Here is a 16594-nt window from a genome sequence, read left to right as displayed (position 1 = left end):
GCATATACAGCCTATGCTAGACTGAAGCACTCCCTTCAGAAATGTTTTAATTCTAAAAGGAATTTTTAATTTTTTAAAATATATTTTAAAAATTATTCAGACAGTTTTTAAAATCCCTCCTTAAAAATTGTGGGGTCTTAGCTGTCTGTCAGGGTGCAAATGATGAAGAAAAGCACTAATGCATTTTAAACACATCTGAAAGACAGCATAAAGTAGCTTCTTTATACAGTAAAGATATCACAGCTTTAAAGGCAGTTAGCTCGGATCCTTTCTGGGAATCTCTTCTTTCCAATAATGCAAAGTTTGATGAAGTTTCTAGTCCTGCTGTTTCATGAGAATTTGAATTGTAAATCTGTTCCTGCTTCAGGAGTCAGACTAAATAATCCAGCCGTGGGCCCCTGGCCAGTGTGAATGCTGGGAGGGGAAACGTTACTGTTAGAGGATGAAAAAAAGGAACTATTTCTCCTGTGGGTTTTTTTTTAATTATTTTTATTTTATTTTATTTTACTTTTAAATAGCAGCTGTGTGAATCTGCTGATGGGTTTGGAAAGTTGGAACTGGCCCTTGGGGAATGGGTTTTTGTGGGCAGCGTGCAGGTGGAGCGGGGGGGCTGTGGAGCCATGTGCGCTCCCAGCACCCAAAAATCACAGCCTGCCACGCGGATGCCATGCTGCTACGCGTGCCTCTCTCTGTCGCCTCCACCCCTAGATCTGCACCGAGGTCTTTGGCATGCACCCCTTCCTCCAACCCCTGTGCTGCCACATAGCAAGCGGCTGTAATCAAGCTGCCTGTGCCTGGTTACAGCTTCTGGCAGCGCGTGGTGCCCCAGATGGGACTTTTCTTGACAGGGTGGGGTCTGGCCCTGCTCCTATTTTTTCTGGGGTGTGCAGCTCCCCATGAGCAGCTCAGGCTATATGGGAGTCCCTGCTATCTTCTCCAGGGCTTTGAAAGCACAGGGTCCTGGACCATGCTGGCGATGGGGTGTGTTCAGAGCAGGGACACCAGCCCAGCATGGTTTGTGCTCTTTGGGATGTTGCCCACCAGCAGCTCCAGTGTAAGAAGTGTCTGTGCTCCCTTGCAAAAGGTGTCAGGCTGCTGCAGGCAGCGTCGCTGGGCTAGTGGATGGGCAGGGGACAAGCAGGCTCCCTGCTCGCTGTGGCTGCAGTGGAGAGAGCATGCGGATGTGCTTATGGCATTGATCACGGGCAGCCTGATCCCACTAGCGGGTGGACCTGCACTTCATTGGCAGCATAGGGAGGTCCATAGTCGTGAAGATGCCCAAATGCCCAGGAGCTAAGAGGGCCTTCAATCCCAGGCAGTAACAGCTCCTCTATAGGATCAATCTGCTGATGTTGCTGAAGTACGTCCACAGAGCTGCAGCTGGTTTTTGTTTGGTTTTGGTTTGTTTTTAAGGGCTTTTCATCACCCGGAGAACTGTCAGGAGGGCTGCTGTGAACGCAGGAGAAGCACAGTCACCCAGCTCTACAGTGTGAGCACTGACTGCTCGTGCTGGCAGCAAGACAGGCTTCAGAAGCCACAGCATGCAAACCCTGGGGCACTGAGCCTCCTGTTTCATCCTTCAGTCTAGGAGAGTAGAAACGTCCGACTGAAGTCTGACGGGAAGAATGCACATGCCCTTTGAGCAGGCAACGAAACCCTGCCAAGCCTTGCAGACTCGAGAGGATGCGGGTACAACACAGACAGTGGAGGGGGAAAAAAACCACCTTCCCAAGCCTCAGTGTGTCTGGAGCACACAAAGCTGAGGACAAAATGAAACTATTGGGCCAAACTCAACGGGCAGTTTATGTGCTGGTGAACATGATGTTGGAAGTTACCCTATGGCCCCTCTGCTCCTGCAGTGGCATAGCATGCCGTTCAGGCAAGGCTGGTTGGGGGTACACAGGGCAGAGCAAACGCCCCTGCCTGAGGATGCTGTGCCAGCCTGCTCTTGACCTCCACCCTCCAGGAAGATCAGGTGTGACAAAGTGGTTGGTCACAGCCTGCTCATTCATTACCTGGGAGACCTGAGGCACGACATAAATCAAAGCAGCCCTGAGGGACCCCTAACTTACACTGGGACTGTGGCTGTCCCTTGCATGGGCCAAGATGTAGGGAGTTTATAGGCAGTTCAGAGTTTTGTGATCGTGCCCTCCATCTCCCAGGGGCTGTCTCCAGAAAGTAGGGTTTGAACAGCAGAAGGGTGATTTTAGACAAGAAAGACTTCTCCAAACTCGTAGGACCCTGCTGTTTTCCTAGTCATGTTAGTTGTTTTCTGATAACAATATTATTTGCCGTTGGTCTTCTGGGAGTGCCACCAACATCGTTAATCAAAACCCCATGCTGCTTACCGGTACCAAAGTATCCGTACTGCATCATCAATCATAAATGCAGTGAAGGGTGCACTCTGGATATCTAAAGAGAGCGAGTGATAACATGGTGGGGTGAGGGGAAGGAAAAGGAAAGAGGCTTAATTATCCAGTGGTCTTTGGTCCATTGCTCACATTGGAAACATCTCTACAGCTCTATTTTGGTTGTATCTCCCCTTTAAATCCTTGTAAACAGCAGTTAAGATAGAAAGCTTCATTCTGCTGCGCAGGGTACCCCACTGCTTCTCGAGCTATTATTTTAATAAGGCCTATTTTACAATTAAGGCACCATGGGCTTTAAATTACATATAAAATAAAATGTGGAAATTGAAGCATTAAGCGCACGGCTGCCGTCAGAGGCTCGGCAGCCTCGCATTAAGCGGCTGCCTGTTCTTAAACAGAGCGACAGAAGGTAGAGGGTTTGTGCTACGGAAGGAGACGAACAATAACAGCCCCTTGCCTCTGGGGAAGGCACTGCCACGGATTTCGCTCGGGGTTGTGCTTCCCTCTGGACTGGGCTGGGTGGAGTGACTGCAGCAGTGGGTGCTGGCTGGGGACCCCACAAGAGGTGGTTTTTCCCTTCGCCCTCCTCCTCCAGATCTAGATGAGGTGCCTGGCACAGCCTCGTAAAGCCTGGCGGTTTCGGTTACGCTTGTTGCCATTGCTGCGGTCTGCTGTGATATGAGGAGCAACTCTCGCTCCAGATGGTTGTAAAGGTTAACGAGGAATTTATGCAGAGCTATATACAAATCAGACTGAATCTTCTGGCTGGGAACAACGAGCCGCCGACATAAATTCAGTTTTCTGAACATATGTAGCTTGGTCACTAAGGGAAACTGGAGAATGGCAAGCTGCTCTGCAGAACGTCACCTCTCGCTGCCGCCGGCAGCAGGGAGGGGACAGCACCGCCCGCGGCACAGGAGGGGTCCTGGGGCTTCGGGGCTGCTGCAAAACAGTCACCTCACCTGGAGTCCCGGGACTCAGCCTCAGGTGCGAGATGCACAGGGGCCAGGGGACATGTGGCTTATGTTCCCAGGACCAAAGGAGAGGTTGGTGTTTCACGTATATCCCTCCATGTGGCACTGCTCTTGAATCAAAGCAGTCCAAAGGAGCCTCTTTCCTCAGGGCGGGATGTGGCCCTTGCACGAAGGGGGAAGGAGCTGGGTCTTTGGTTCAGAGCATGAGCTACAGCCTTTCACCCCCTCACTGATAAAAGGCTCTGGCATCTCCTGCGAGGGAAAGGGAACACAGGAGCCACTTTCTCTTCCTGTGTATGCACAGATCCATTAGAAAGGTAACAGCTGGTTGTACAAAGATAAAATTTTAAAACTTAAAGAATTTAAATTTCCAGTGAGCACCCAGGAAATGCTATGTTAATGTTCAGATCTGTGGCAAGCAGGCACAACCTTTCACAGCGATATCCGCCTGCCAGTCCTTACAAACTGTATCTGCCTCTCCATATACACAGTGCACGGATGTCCCTGTGCCAGAGGCTCAGGGAACCTCCCTCTGCCACCTCTGTAAGGTGGCCCAGGTCCCACACATCTCTTCTGACTGTTTTTTACCTTCTCTTCACCTAGTACTTTAGCTTGGGGCATTTGTCTGCTACCCCACTGTGCCAAAAGCTCTCTCACTCCTCCCAGAAACAGTGGTCACAATGGCATAGGACTTAGGTTTTCATTTATTTGTCTGTTTTTGAAGTTATAAACAGATCAAAGTGGGATGCAGCAGCGGCAGCTGAAGAGTTTCCCTGTTGGCTTGTTGCGTTCAGGAGCTGATGACTTCATCTGATGAGTTGGTTGCATAGGGGACAGCGAAGCTGGCTGGAATTTAACCTCAGGATTGTGTCTCCTCTGCAAGAACAGGGAAAGGAGAGAAGGCTCCTGCTTTGCCTCCTTAGGATTCACCCAGGTCATAGAGGTGTTGGCAAACAATCTTCCCACTGAAAAAGAAATGTATATGTTGATGCGCCTTGTGATATGCAATAGGAGATAAACAGTGATGCTTTTTTTGTGAATGTTTCTCAAATTTAGTAGAGTATAATTCTTAATTTTTCTGGGCATTTTAACTCCTTGTCTCAAGTGCTTTGTTGAATTAATCTCTTTGCTTACTTAGGCTTAAGGATCTTCCATTTACAATTCTCCCCCTTGCCTTGCATGCGGCAGAATGGGGCTGTCAGTACTTTCTAGTGTGGGTCTTTCCGGGGGCACAGGGTATTGACTTGCTGCTGGCTGGACCTGCAGGAGAGACTGAAATGTGAATCGTTGCTGCTCCGTGCCAGTGGGATGATGGCTGGTGGCTTTATTATAACTCAGAAGCAATGAAAATGTTCAGTGCAAGATTGCCCTCCCGATCTGTTTTACCTCATGCAATAATGCGTATGAGCAGGAATACTCTGAGCCTGTTTTCAAGCCCTTGTTCCCAATACACTGACCTGCTTCCCTCATCTTTGGGCTTTTTCAACCCCTCTGCAGTTCCCTGCCAGCTCTCCCTGTGCAGCGTTTCTTCCTGCCATGCAGTCCTACCTACAGAGTCACCTTGGCATCAAGCATCACTGAAGTCTGTGGGCATAGATGGGACTGACATGATTATAGATCCAGTGCTGATCATCAGCACAGAAAATAATTTCGGTCCTTGTGCCTGAGACTGGGAAAAGCCTCCCACGACCACACAAGCTGCTTATTATTGTACAATGCTCTGTACACACAAACCAGATTCATAAAGAGCCCAGCTCCACCCTGTCTGGGCTCACAAGGCTTTTTTGGCAGCATCTCTGTCATTTGAAGATGGGCTAGGGGCAGCCTGGAGAAGACTCCCTGCTCTCAGAGAGGCACCTCCAGTGGGAGTCTCTTCCCGAAGAGTCGATGGCTGACCACAGGTAGCTCTGCTCCCACTTTCTCTGCTACTTTTCCTCTTTTGCATCTAAAGGAAACAACAGACTCCATAAAATACCCGACAGCCGTGGCTCCCTCCCCTGGAGCGGTAAGCCCAGGCAGATTTCCAGTGGCTAGCATTTCCAAGCATACTCCAGTTTACCAGGCTTGAGGCTTGTCAACCCAAACAAGACTGAGGCTTTCCTTCTGCAATATTAAAAAAGCAAAAAAATATTCATAAATCCTCCTGGCACTGCTGGCTCACGCCACTGAGCTATTCCATGCCAGTCCTATTGTTAAACTGTAAGCATCAGTTTCAATACTGTAATAAAATACTGCATTTGAAATTTTACAGTTCCCCATTAACCTCCTTTCTCCCTCTCTCCCCCACCTATTACATCATCGCTCTCTCTTCTCCAGCCTGACATTGCTCTGACATAAAACTTGAAACTTCCCCACCTTTCACTTTTCCATTCTTCCCCTCTTTTTCAGAGCCTTTAGCTGTCACTTGTGCAATAGAACAGCTGAGCCAAAGCAATAAAGCGCTGCATACCGTCCCCGAACAGCCTGAGCAATTTTTAAAGACATCCATGCCAAATACCACTGGTTCCCACACTCGCGCACACACATACCCCATCTCGTCCCCAGCCTTGATACTACCCAGTACATTTACTTGAAAACCAGATTTTTCTCTCTGTGCATGCACTGTCAGTCAGTCTGAAAACAACCCTGCTTTCACAGCTTGTCCTGCCAGGGGAGTGTTTTGTTCTTCTTTCTATTTAGCTCTTTCTGCATGAACTGCCAGGCTTTTACTTAGGAATAGGCACCAGACTTTTTATTCCCAGGGACACCCTGTTTGAGGATGCCTTGTGGGCCCCCAGGACCTGGGCAAACGGCAACTTCATCAAGTACCATCCAAGTCCATCACCATGTCGTGCGCCAGTTCTCTCCATCCTGCAGTCTTCTTCCTCAACACAAAGGTAACCTTCACTGAAATCAGTGAAGCCACCATAACAGAGGACCTAGGCCAGTATCTGATGGCTGTGATCTCCATGAATTAGCTTGTTTCACGTGTTCTCTCCTTCTCCCCACTCTAATTTGTCTAATATGAGCCTGGTGTAAGGGTAGGCAGGGGGTAGCACTGCAGCACCGAGCCAGGAGAAGACTTTTCCAGTCCCAGCATACTGATCCAGTTGGCCAAATTGAGTGGAAATGTTAAGATTGACTTTGCTGGTCTTAGTGCGATGCGAGTCTCCTTCGCAATTTCGGCAACTGAGAAATCTGGGGGAAATAACAGAAATGGTCTGTGAAGAACAGAAAGTGGTTTTGATTGAATGATGGTCGAGTGGTGGTTTTTATGTTCAAAGAACCGTGTGGATGTTCACTGCTTGGAGGTAACAATACCGTGGGATGGCCCACCCCCGTGGATCAGTTCCACCCTTTTCTTACAGACATGAGACCTGGGGCAGGATGGGGAGCAGTTTGCCTTGGGTGCAGGAGTGTGTAACGGGGTGAGGGTGCCCGTGCTGAAGGTGCTGCTCCACCATGGGCTGCCGCCAGCCTCCTGCCCTCGTCGGTCAGCCTGGCTGCCATTTCCGTGTTATAAAGAAAGCTCAAACCCTAAAACCAACCTTAGAGTATGCTCTGACGCTAACAACAATGAAGAGCTTGTGAAAGTGCTGAAATTAGTCTTTTTCTATTTTGGGGGGGAGTTGGGGCTTTTGGGGTTTTTTTTTTGTTTTTTGGTTTTTTTTAACTTTACCTCCTCTGTTTGGTTCTCTTCTACTTTCAGTGTCAAATAAGAAGAAATTTTTAAACTGCTGCAATTTGAGTTTTGTTTGTCTTGCATAATAATGTGAATTTCTGATGTTTTTTTCTTGTGTAAGTGCTGGGACTATCGAAGACTGGCTGTATTGTGAGCTCTCCCCATTCCTGCTTTTTATACACACACACACAGTCTCACTGATCCGCCAGTGATCTCAAGCCTACCTAGACGGACCGCTCTCTCTAGGGATGTGTCTGCTGTATCCGCCTCAGGCTTTTCCTGAAGAGAGACAACTAATTGGGAAAAATTATGTTGCATTACGTGTGGTGGCTCTGTGATGTGGACTCTTGTTTGAGGCCTCCCAAACTCGCTGCAAGGTTACAACTCAGTAACTCTGCGAGGGCTTGCGAAGCGTGGAGCATTGGGGCAGATGTTTGTGCTTTCCGTCCTGAAGTGGAAGATTTTAAAGATTTGGGCTGATGGTTCCAATTCTGCTTCACGATTAATTAATGAATGAGCCCAGTATGTGGGCTAAACTGTTAACATTAGCTCTGACAAAGGATATCCAGGCTTTTCAAATGCTCTAATTGATAAGTTTACTTTTAGAGGCTCAAGGGTCTTATTTACCTTTTAGAGTTTCAGTCTACACACTGTTTTTATTTTGGGTGGAAAAAAGTGCTTTGACATATAGGGTGAACTTAGCTACCTGCATGCTTGTGTTTAGCTGGCTTTCCTTCCAAACCTCCCCGAGGGTACAGAAAAGAGAGGGGGAGAAGATGAAGGAGGCAGTGACTATCGGATTAATTACAGATGCCGGGTTAACTGCAAAAAATAGCAGAGAAGGAGGAAGCGGGGGAAGAAAATCTGACCTCATCCACTCTTTTCTCTAATAGAAATTAGCAGGTAGACTGTCACAGAGAGGCTGTGAGCGAGACCCCAGCACCGCTCTGCTGATTTCAGCGGAGGATGCCAATTCACATGAGCTGAGATTTAGCCCACAAAGGTTTCATAGACTGTAAATATAATTTAAGATGATGGGGGAAGAACCATATGTTTGGGAAAGGGGAGAGCTTCCCCAAACAAACAAATACTCTGACTAACCTAAAAATAGCAAAATAGGTTACGTGACTCCCCAGTTGCTTTGAATTCTGTGGCAGGATGATATTTGTCCTCACGTGGAGCTTGTCCCACGTCTCTGACCGGTTGTGGCTGAACGAGGGGACATTTCAGTATTTATTTTCTTTCTGTTGATTTCAACCAGATTGCCCGCGCTCTGCTTAATGTAGTGCCTGCTGTAGAAGTGGGACGAATATTCAGTCACATTAAAAATAAATCCAGAAATAGCAGCTTATAAATTTGGATTTTTCTCCTATTATTATTTATGGGTGAATCCTGTCAGATGCATAAATGCAGTATCTTTGTAGGCCGATGCTGGGATTTATATCAAAGGGGTTCTAACATATACTTCATGTACTCAGCTGCAACTATTATAAGCTATTTCATGTACAGCTAGAGACAAATGATCTCTCCCATGTTTGTCTTAACTTAAAATGCAGTTGGGTTGCTTGAATTCACTTCCAAACCTCCTGCATGGGGGAGGGGAGCAGGAGATTTATGCCCCTTTAATATAATCAATTCTAAGCATATCTTTAGACAAATAATTTAGAAATCTATGCATCAAGAAACACCTCTATTAATTTCGGGATACACCGTTTTATGCATTTTTATGTGCATTAAAAAAGGGATTAAATTTTAAAAAATAAAAGCCCTTACTCAGTTAAGAAAGCAAATTCTAACAAGAACATTTTGAAATAAAATCCCAGAAGGCAACAATCCCTCCAACAATTAAACTGGGAGAAGGTCCCCTGAGGGCAGACCAACAAAATTTAGTAAAAATAATTGCTGTGCTGGGTCCTTGCTCTATTTTAGCTGAGTATAAGCAGACACACAAAAAATAACCTACTGAGAGCAAGAACATTCCTACATGAAACAGGCTAACAACAGAGCCATGTAACTACCTGGCCACACCACTCGGCTTTTGCTGGCACGCAGCACAGATTTTTATACTTCAGCCAATATAAAATAACAATCAGGCTATTTACAAGGCTCTGCCAAATATTAACCTTATATCCAATTCTCTTCAAGCCTTTCAAAGTCTCTAATGTGAACCATGCAAGTTCCTCATTACTTGATAATATTCTGTAACTATGATGTTATGGGCTAGTTATATTTTTTAAAAGATGGTGTGTTTATGCAAAGATAATGATGCGGTGCATTTTATGCTGAAAAACTCAACAATTAATTAATTTATAATCCCCCTTACTCTTCACCCCCCTCCCTCAAAAAAGAATAAAATAAAAGATTAATTTGCTGAAGAAAACAGGTTCATGTTTGCCCTTAAGACAAAAGACAAAATTACTTTAGCATGTGTACCGTGGTTAAAACAAGTTAGATGCATGCACGTTCACAGCCAGGTGAGAGCTATTGTAAAAGGGAGTTGCAAATGAAGAAAGCACAGAGCTAGCTCTTAAAAACTGAAGGTTACCTCCAAAAAGCAACATCGGGCATGTGAGGAGCTATCAGGGTTACTAATTGTGAGAGAAAGGCTTTGTCTCTGGCTGTGGGTAGCACTGCGCAGGAAAGGGGGCACTAGCAGCAGTGGTGGGAAGGAGGAGAAGGAGGCATGGAGCGATCCTTTAGCCTCTCTTCTGTGTCAGACACACGTCCCTGGATTTAAAAGAAAATTTTTTTGCCTTGCCACATTTTCTGTTGTGGTGCCTTGGAGCTCTTCAATTATTTAAGGTAACCGTTTGTGGGTAGAGAAGGGAGAGCAGGGCCACGGGAGGCACTTGCCCATCCATTGCCGGGCTGGGTGCTCAGAGGTGACCAGGAGGGTGCATGGCCTCAGCCGGCCGCATGCTGCCCCAGCAGCCAAAACGCCAGTGCTGGAGCCACGCAGGTGCCCACGCAGCCACCCTGGCCCACCGCGGCCACTCGTGGGCTGATGATGTGCCCTCCCAGCACTCTCTGAAACTGGGACCCGTCACCCTGCGGAGGAAGTGCTTCTTCCCACAGCTCAGTGAGATCTTTCTAATTGGGCTCCTCTTTTTGCTCTAAACATCTGTGAATATCATTTTGGAAATAGGCTGTATTGAATATTGGGTTTCTTATTTTAAAGGGAGCCTTTAAGTCTATTTTTTTTAGACACGTTTTTACCAGCAGTACTTTTAACAATAGGTTACCAGATCCATCACACAATCTGACTAAAAGCCCATATTTATTTCCCTAATTTTATAAACATTTAATAGGTCCTTATTAAACACATCAGCCAGCATGATTTAATAACACAATCAGTCTAGAAGTTTAAGAAAATTGAAAACAGGATTTGAATGTAATACAGCCACAATTACCGGAGATTATAGGCAATCATTTCCATATGTCTGCAATGGGGAGCTGCTAATCTCTGTTTGCGTGGAGGTGATTTCCTCTGGAACACTTCCCAGCCTTCAACAGCGCTAGTGCTGAACAAATTAGATTTGAAAGTCCCCAATTTTATGACTAAGGTAATATACTCTGTGTATTTAGAGAAACACTGATTTCCTATTTTAACTGGCTTCCAAATGCTGGACAGAGACCTCAGCTTCATTTAGTTTGGCTCTGCTAGGTATATGGTAAAAGATTTTTTTTTAAAGGGTCAGCACATGTATTTTTGAGTGTCTCAGAGATATACCACAAGTTCCCTCCGTCCATAGGAGGGAAAGAGTTAGCATCATGATCCAGTGACATCATGGCCGAGGAATGCGCAGCAATTAGCCCTGCAGTACTGCAGGCAGCCTATGGCCAGGGGACAAGCAGCTCCCTCCTGCTAAACTTTAGGAGTCCTAACACCTTATTCCCTGACCTACCGCTTATGAGATCCTGAATAACGTCACTTGTGTTTTGTGGGAATTCATCTGGTAAACTAGGCTTTTTGTGCATGGCCTTGGCTCGGCTTTGGCAGTTACTGTTGAAAATAGGACTGCTGTTGGGAAAGATTTCCTGTGCGGAGCAGCCAGGAGCTGGGCTGGTTTCAATAGGAGCCAGTGACTAGTGAAGATGGGAGAGCGGCAGGGAGCTTCACAGCTGCGAACGTGCCAGCCCCCTTGGGGGCCGTCGGGGGGGCCGCCTGGCCTGATGGCGTCCAAGGCATTTTTAGAATTTGTTTTGTCACATGATTCACGTTTATGAAATGTTTATGGCAGATTCATAGCAGAGAACCCAAATAAGAGAGGAAGACAGAAAGGAAATCTGTGCTACCCGGTAACGAGGGAAAGGCAAAGGAACGAGTGGATTCCCTGTGTGCGTGCACACGTTTGTTTATGGCGTCACTCGTTTCTCTTCCCTATTGCTGGACCTTGGCGATCGTGAGCTCCTTGAATGAGCCTCGAAAGAGAGACAGAGACAGGCTGTGCTGGGGAGGGAAGGAAGGGTGCACAGGCAGCTGAATATCTGGTGCTCTAACCTTTTGAGTGCTTATATTTGTGAAGCTTGTAGCATTCTTGCGCTATTACAAAGAGCCTTTCTTCCTGGGATCTGGCCCTGCAGACTGAGAATGTCCCTCTGCTATTTCACTAAATCAGAAAGCTGATATTTGTGTGCTGGACTAGGAAATAACAAAGCAGATACCTCCACTGGAAAGGCTCGTTTGTGGCTAGGTGATCTCCTTTCTCAGCTGAAGGAGGGAAAAGTGGCCCTTAACAGCCCGAAGTCAGGACTTCAGCACATGCTTAACTCCATCATTGTTCAAGGAAGCACTTACGCACATACCTGATTTAAAACATGCGCTTAATTCGCCTTGACTTCAATTCATTCAAGGTGCAGAACAACACATGATGTCTGGACATTGACTTTGCTAAAAATGACACATGGTCTTTCAGTCAAGCATGTGATTAAGAACTTTCCTGAATCAGAGCCCTAATCTGACATTTAGGATTTTATTTTACTGGTTTTGGTCTTAGCAAAAGTTAGTACACTTGGGCTGAAAATCTGAAAAAGTTAAAGAAAGAAGGTATCTCTCACACTATTCTTGCATAAAAAAAAACAAAAAACCAAAACACCCCTGAAAAAAAACCACCCAGAATAAAACAACACATAGCACTTTGATTAGGAGTCAGCTTGTGGCAATCATGAGCAAACTTACAAGGTGACCAGAGCTAGCATTTTTCAATTGCAATGACACTAGGGAAGCCACCAAAGTGAATTTTGCTACCTGTTGTCCCAACACAACTGTAATGGAAGTTATGAATGCTGAGGTATCAGGGTAACATACGGCATAAAACCTGCCGTAGACTGACCTTGGACGTAACAGCTGACCCTGACTGAAATTCTATATAATGAATTAAACAGCGACAGGATTAAGTAGATAAAGATATTAGGTGTGCCCTTTTCATTTCCAGATAGCACAGAACAAATCTGAACATATACCATAGTATTCATTTGCAAAGCTTGCTTCTATGATCTGTCTTCAGCTTGGTTAGACCAAAAGGAAAAGAACACGTTGGTTCTTGTAATAAAATAAATGTACAATCCCTGCACATTACTGCCTTTGTAGTTGCTTTTACCCTAAAAAAGCCCAGCTCTAGTGCACAGTATATTTTTCATCATAAACTTGCTCGTGTATGCATTCCAGATGGCGTGAAGAAGGGGTTCAGGAATTCTAGTGGCAACCGCTAGTATTACGAAAATAAAGGTAGGGCCCAGTTTTATGATGAACCTTGATCTTAAGGAGTTTATAACTAGACTGGCTCCAAGTTATACTTGGAATACATGGATACATTTATGACATCAGTGGATTCCTTCACCCACTTAAAAAAAAAAATCTGCCTTGTTCTTTTTTGAGTGAAGATGTTGCTTGTAGTTTTAAGATGTTTCATGGCCTTCATTCCATATAAAAAAAGAGTTGATTAAAAGGAAGTTGGCAAGACAACAACCCCCAGTATATTGTAATCATTCTCCATTTGGAAACAAAACCTTCTGCCACATTCCAACTATCTAGGTTGATTAACTTTGCAAACCATTATGGTGTACAACCGTGCTAACTCATTTTGCTATGTATTTTTGATATGAAGTATAAACTTTTCCTTAAAAAGGTCCATTAATAAGTATTTGCATCAATACACAAAAATATGGCAATTAAGGATGCTAGAGTGGTCTATTAAGTTCAACTTTTATGGGAAAGGCTTTTTCCTTCTTTTTGTTTTTAAGTTCTTGCCAACAAGAAATATGAGCTCAACTGAAATAGGTTTTAGGAAGAGGGAGGCAATAGGCCCCCGTTCAGGAAAGGCTTTCAGCACATGCTTATGTTCCATTGCTTTCACTGGGATTTAAGCACATTCTTAATTTATTTGTGAACAGAGTAGGGTTTTTTATGAGGAAATCTTTACAGTGGACACTTTTTTATGATAACGTGTTTGAGGCTACAGCCTTGTAAACTGGAATAAGGGTGGCACGGTGTGAGGCAGGAACCAAACCTGGGAGACAGAAACAGGGACATGAGGCTGGGCATGCCGGAAAACAATGCGGGGACAGACTGTCCGTCTGGAGTGAAATCAGGGATACGGGTAGGAGCAAGGACCACCGCGGTTGCAAGTCAGGTGTGTCACAGAAGCACTGAAGGTAGAAGTAATTTCTTGTAGTTTTTGCCAAAGAAAGTCTACTGCAGTTGTCTAGACTACGTATAATCCAGAGGGAACTCACCCCACCTGAAGGTGATCATGTCACCTCTCTAAGATGCACTTTGGTTACAACAGGTTTCTTCAGGAGATGCTGTTCTCTTTTTCTTGATGAAGGGGGAGCCCAGGTGATGGCTCCAGCTGGATGAATCCCATCCCAGCTCTCTGACTTCATGACTCTTCTTTTCTGTTTTCATGAAAAAAAGAATCCATAAAAAATGTTTGTTTACCCCTCCAGCAGTAATTGGAACAGGGTAAGAAATGGCCTTATTTAGTAAATTGTTTTTTGTTAAATAATTAAGTGCATTACCTTGAAACCAGCTCCTAACATACCCATGCTACTGAGCACGAAGGAGCCAGGAACCGGTCTGTCTGTCTGCAATGCTTCCTTGATTTCTGATTTGTCTTCTGGGCTGTGGCTTAAAGACTCAAGCACATCTTGGAGTAAGACACAAGCGAGTGAGCTAAACATGAGGCAGAAGCCTTTGCAGTAAATATCCTGGCTTGTGTTATTTTTTTGCTCTTTGAACTCTAAAAGCAGTTATTTGTCATTTATTTGATATCCCTTGACAATAAACATGATGTCTGTGAAGAACTAGTTACTGATAAGCTATCCAATAAGGTCAAAACATGCAAACAAATGACAGCAACAATAATATAGATGTTAACCACTGCATCCTCCTTTTTTTTCATAACTTTTTAGATTGTGCACTACTGTATTTTTGTTGGAAGCATGTGGTACTATTGCTTCTGCAATAATTCGTCTTCATGCACACCAAACAGAAAGGATTTCAGGCATTTTATTTCCTTGTCAGCTTCAATAAATGCAAAACAATTTACCTAAAAGAGCAAAATATCAGGACCAAATTTTTCAAAGCTTTTTTTTTTCCTGTCATTCAGAAAGCAAACTGTAACTTTATAAGCAGACAAACAAAAAAAGGTTTTTTCTGCATAACTTATAAGCTCATTTCCTTTGATTCCTGCAAGTGATGTCATGGAGCCCAGCTGTTGTGTTTCTGCGATGATTTCCCTTACTCATGTTTCACCCAGTCATTCCAGGCCCTAATGGAATTACTTTGAGCAAAACCTGTTTTTTTCATGGTTCACCTCCCACATCAGCTGATACCAGGAACTCTTCTCTGGGATGCGTGGAGAGTAGGTACAGGCAATTAAGTAGATTTTAAAGAATGTTTTTCTGTTTTGTTTATAATCAACCCCTTACCCCGATGCAGATCAGCACACTGTGGGCATGAGGGCCGATAAGGGATGCAGATATAAAATTCGATGTTGTCTAGTTTTCATATGCTTGGTTTCTCAGTGGAGTCCAGCAGCCTGGACATGCGTGTCAGCTCCCCAGCATCAGCTGGGGAGAGTTAGGTCCCTCCTGTTCCCTCCTGTGTGATGGAGGGAATTTTGATAACTAGTTTTGACCAATTTTATTGGCTATTCTTTGCTGACGAAAAACACTATGCACAGGGCTGATTCTTGATTCCTGCCACCCAGGCACCTCTCTGGACTTTGGTATAGCACCTGTGCCTACTCATGCAGAGACTTTTAATCTGGCAAATGTTTTCTTTTTTAAAAAAATGGATGATGTAGCTATTATCCTTCCATACCACCACCTAAAGGTGACATCACTCCCTGAGTTAGGGGGAATAACAGTTCAGTGCCCTTTTTGAGTGGGTCAAATCCACGTCTCCTCTCCCAGGAGACTGTCCAATGCGCTCAGGTGCAGAGTTGTCTGACCCAGGACATAGCAGATAGGTAGCAAATAACAGGATTATCTGCCAGGTAGCAGATAACAGGATTAGGAACCTGCAGAGCTGTTTTAGACTCAGTGCTTTTGGAGCTTGAGACTTCATTCATGGAAAAATTAGGCTTCTCTGAAATATATAAGCTATGTGTGCTTTCTCATGGAGTAATTGCGTGAGCAATACCTAGATTAAATGCTTGCATCCTTTATGTCCCTCATGTCCATCTTTGGCTGATCTGGAGTGTGAACTGTGTGGACCTCTAAGAGCTTAAATTTGTAACACCTTTAGTGTCTTCATGGAGCCATTTTAGGTGGAATATTCCATCTTGTATGAGTGCGTGTGTCTATAAATATATATGGGAAAGTATCTTGTTTTCTTTGCAGTTGGGTTTTTTTAGGCTTTTTAATATTCCTGTTATTCTTTACCTGCTGCTGAGATGTTTTTATTTTGTTGTTACTTGTATTCCCATATTGATTAGAGGTGTCAGTGAAGACTAAGCTAACATGCTGAAGTGAAGAGACAAAGCGCAGGAAGGGGACCACTGGCATGGGGAGATGCAGTGATAAGCCAGCAAGTACAGAAAACCACTCGTCCCACCTTTAGTGCTTTACCTGAGGTACCTGTATTAAGGACACAGTTATGCTGTGGTTCCTGCAAAGTCAGGAGGGAGACTGGCAGCTCCAGAGTGACTTAGCCCCATCAAAGACTTGAATTGGAGATGCTTCTCTTTCACCCCATTAGCAGCTATAGTGATACAGTCTGACCTATGGAGCCCAACCTGCTCTAACGTGCTCTTCCACCAACCCTCATTCAGTGTGGACCCTTTCAGCCTGCCTCCCTCCTCATTTACTGTGGGGCCTCTGCCCTGCTGCCCTGCTTTGCAAAAAAAAATTTAAAAAATTTTTTTAAAAAATTACTATTAGAAAAAGATGGAGCATGAAGAATTCCAGCCTGAGAGGGGAATTTAAGTGAATTAATCTCTCCCGGTGAGGAGGAAATTATTCTTGTTACTAGCAAAAGTTGTTTTTTTCATTGGAATTTTTCTCCCAAAGCTTTCAGGCATCCATCAAAAACCCAACAGCTTAATTTCTGTAGATACAATGTTTCAATTTTTAGTTGCCAAATA

The sequence above is a fragment of the Gymnogyps californianus genome, chromosome 14 (genome assembly GCF_018139145.2).
Source record: "Gymnogyps californianus isolate 813 chromosome 14, ASM1813914v2, whole genome shotgun sequence".
In the NCBI taxonomy this organism is placed as follows: Eukaryota; Metazoa; Chordata; class Aves; order Accipitriformes; family Cathartidae; genus Gymnogyps; species Gymnogyps californianus.
Note: the sequence above shows the minus strand (reverse complement) of the source record.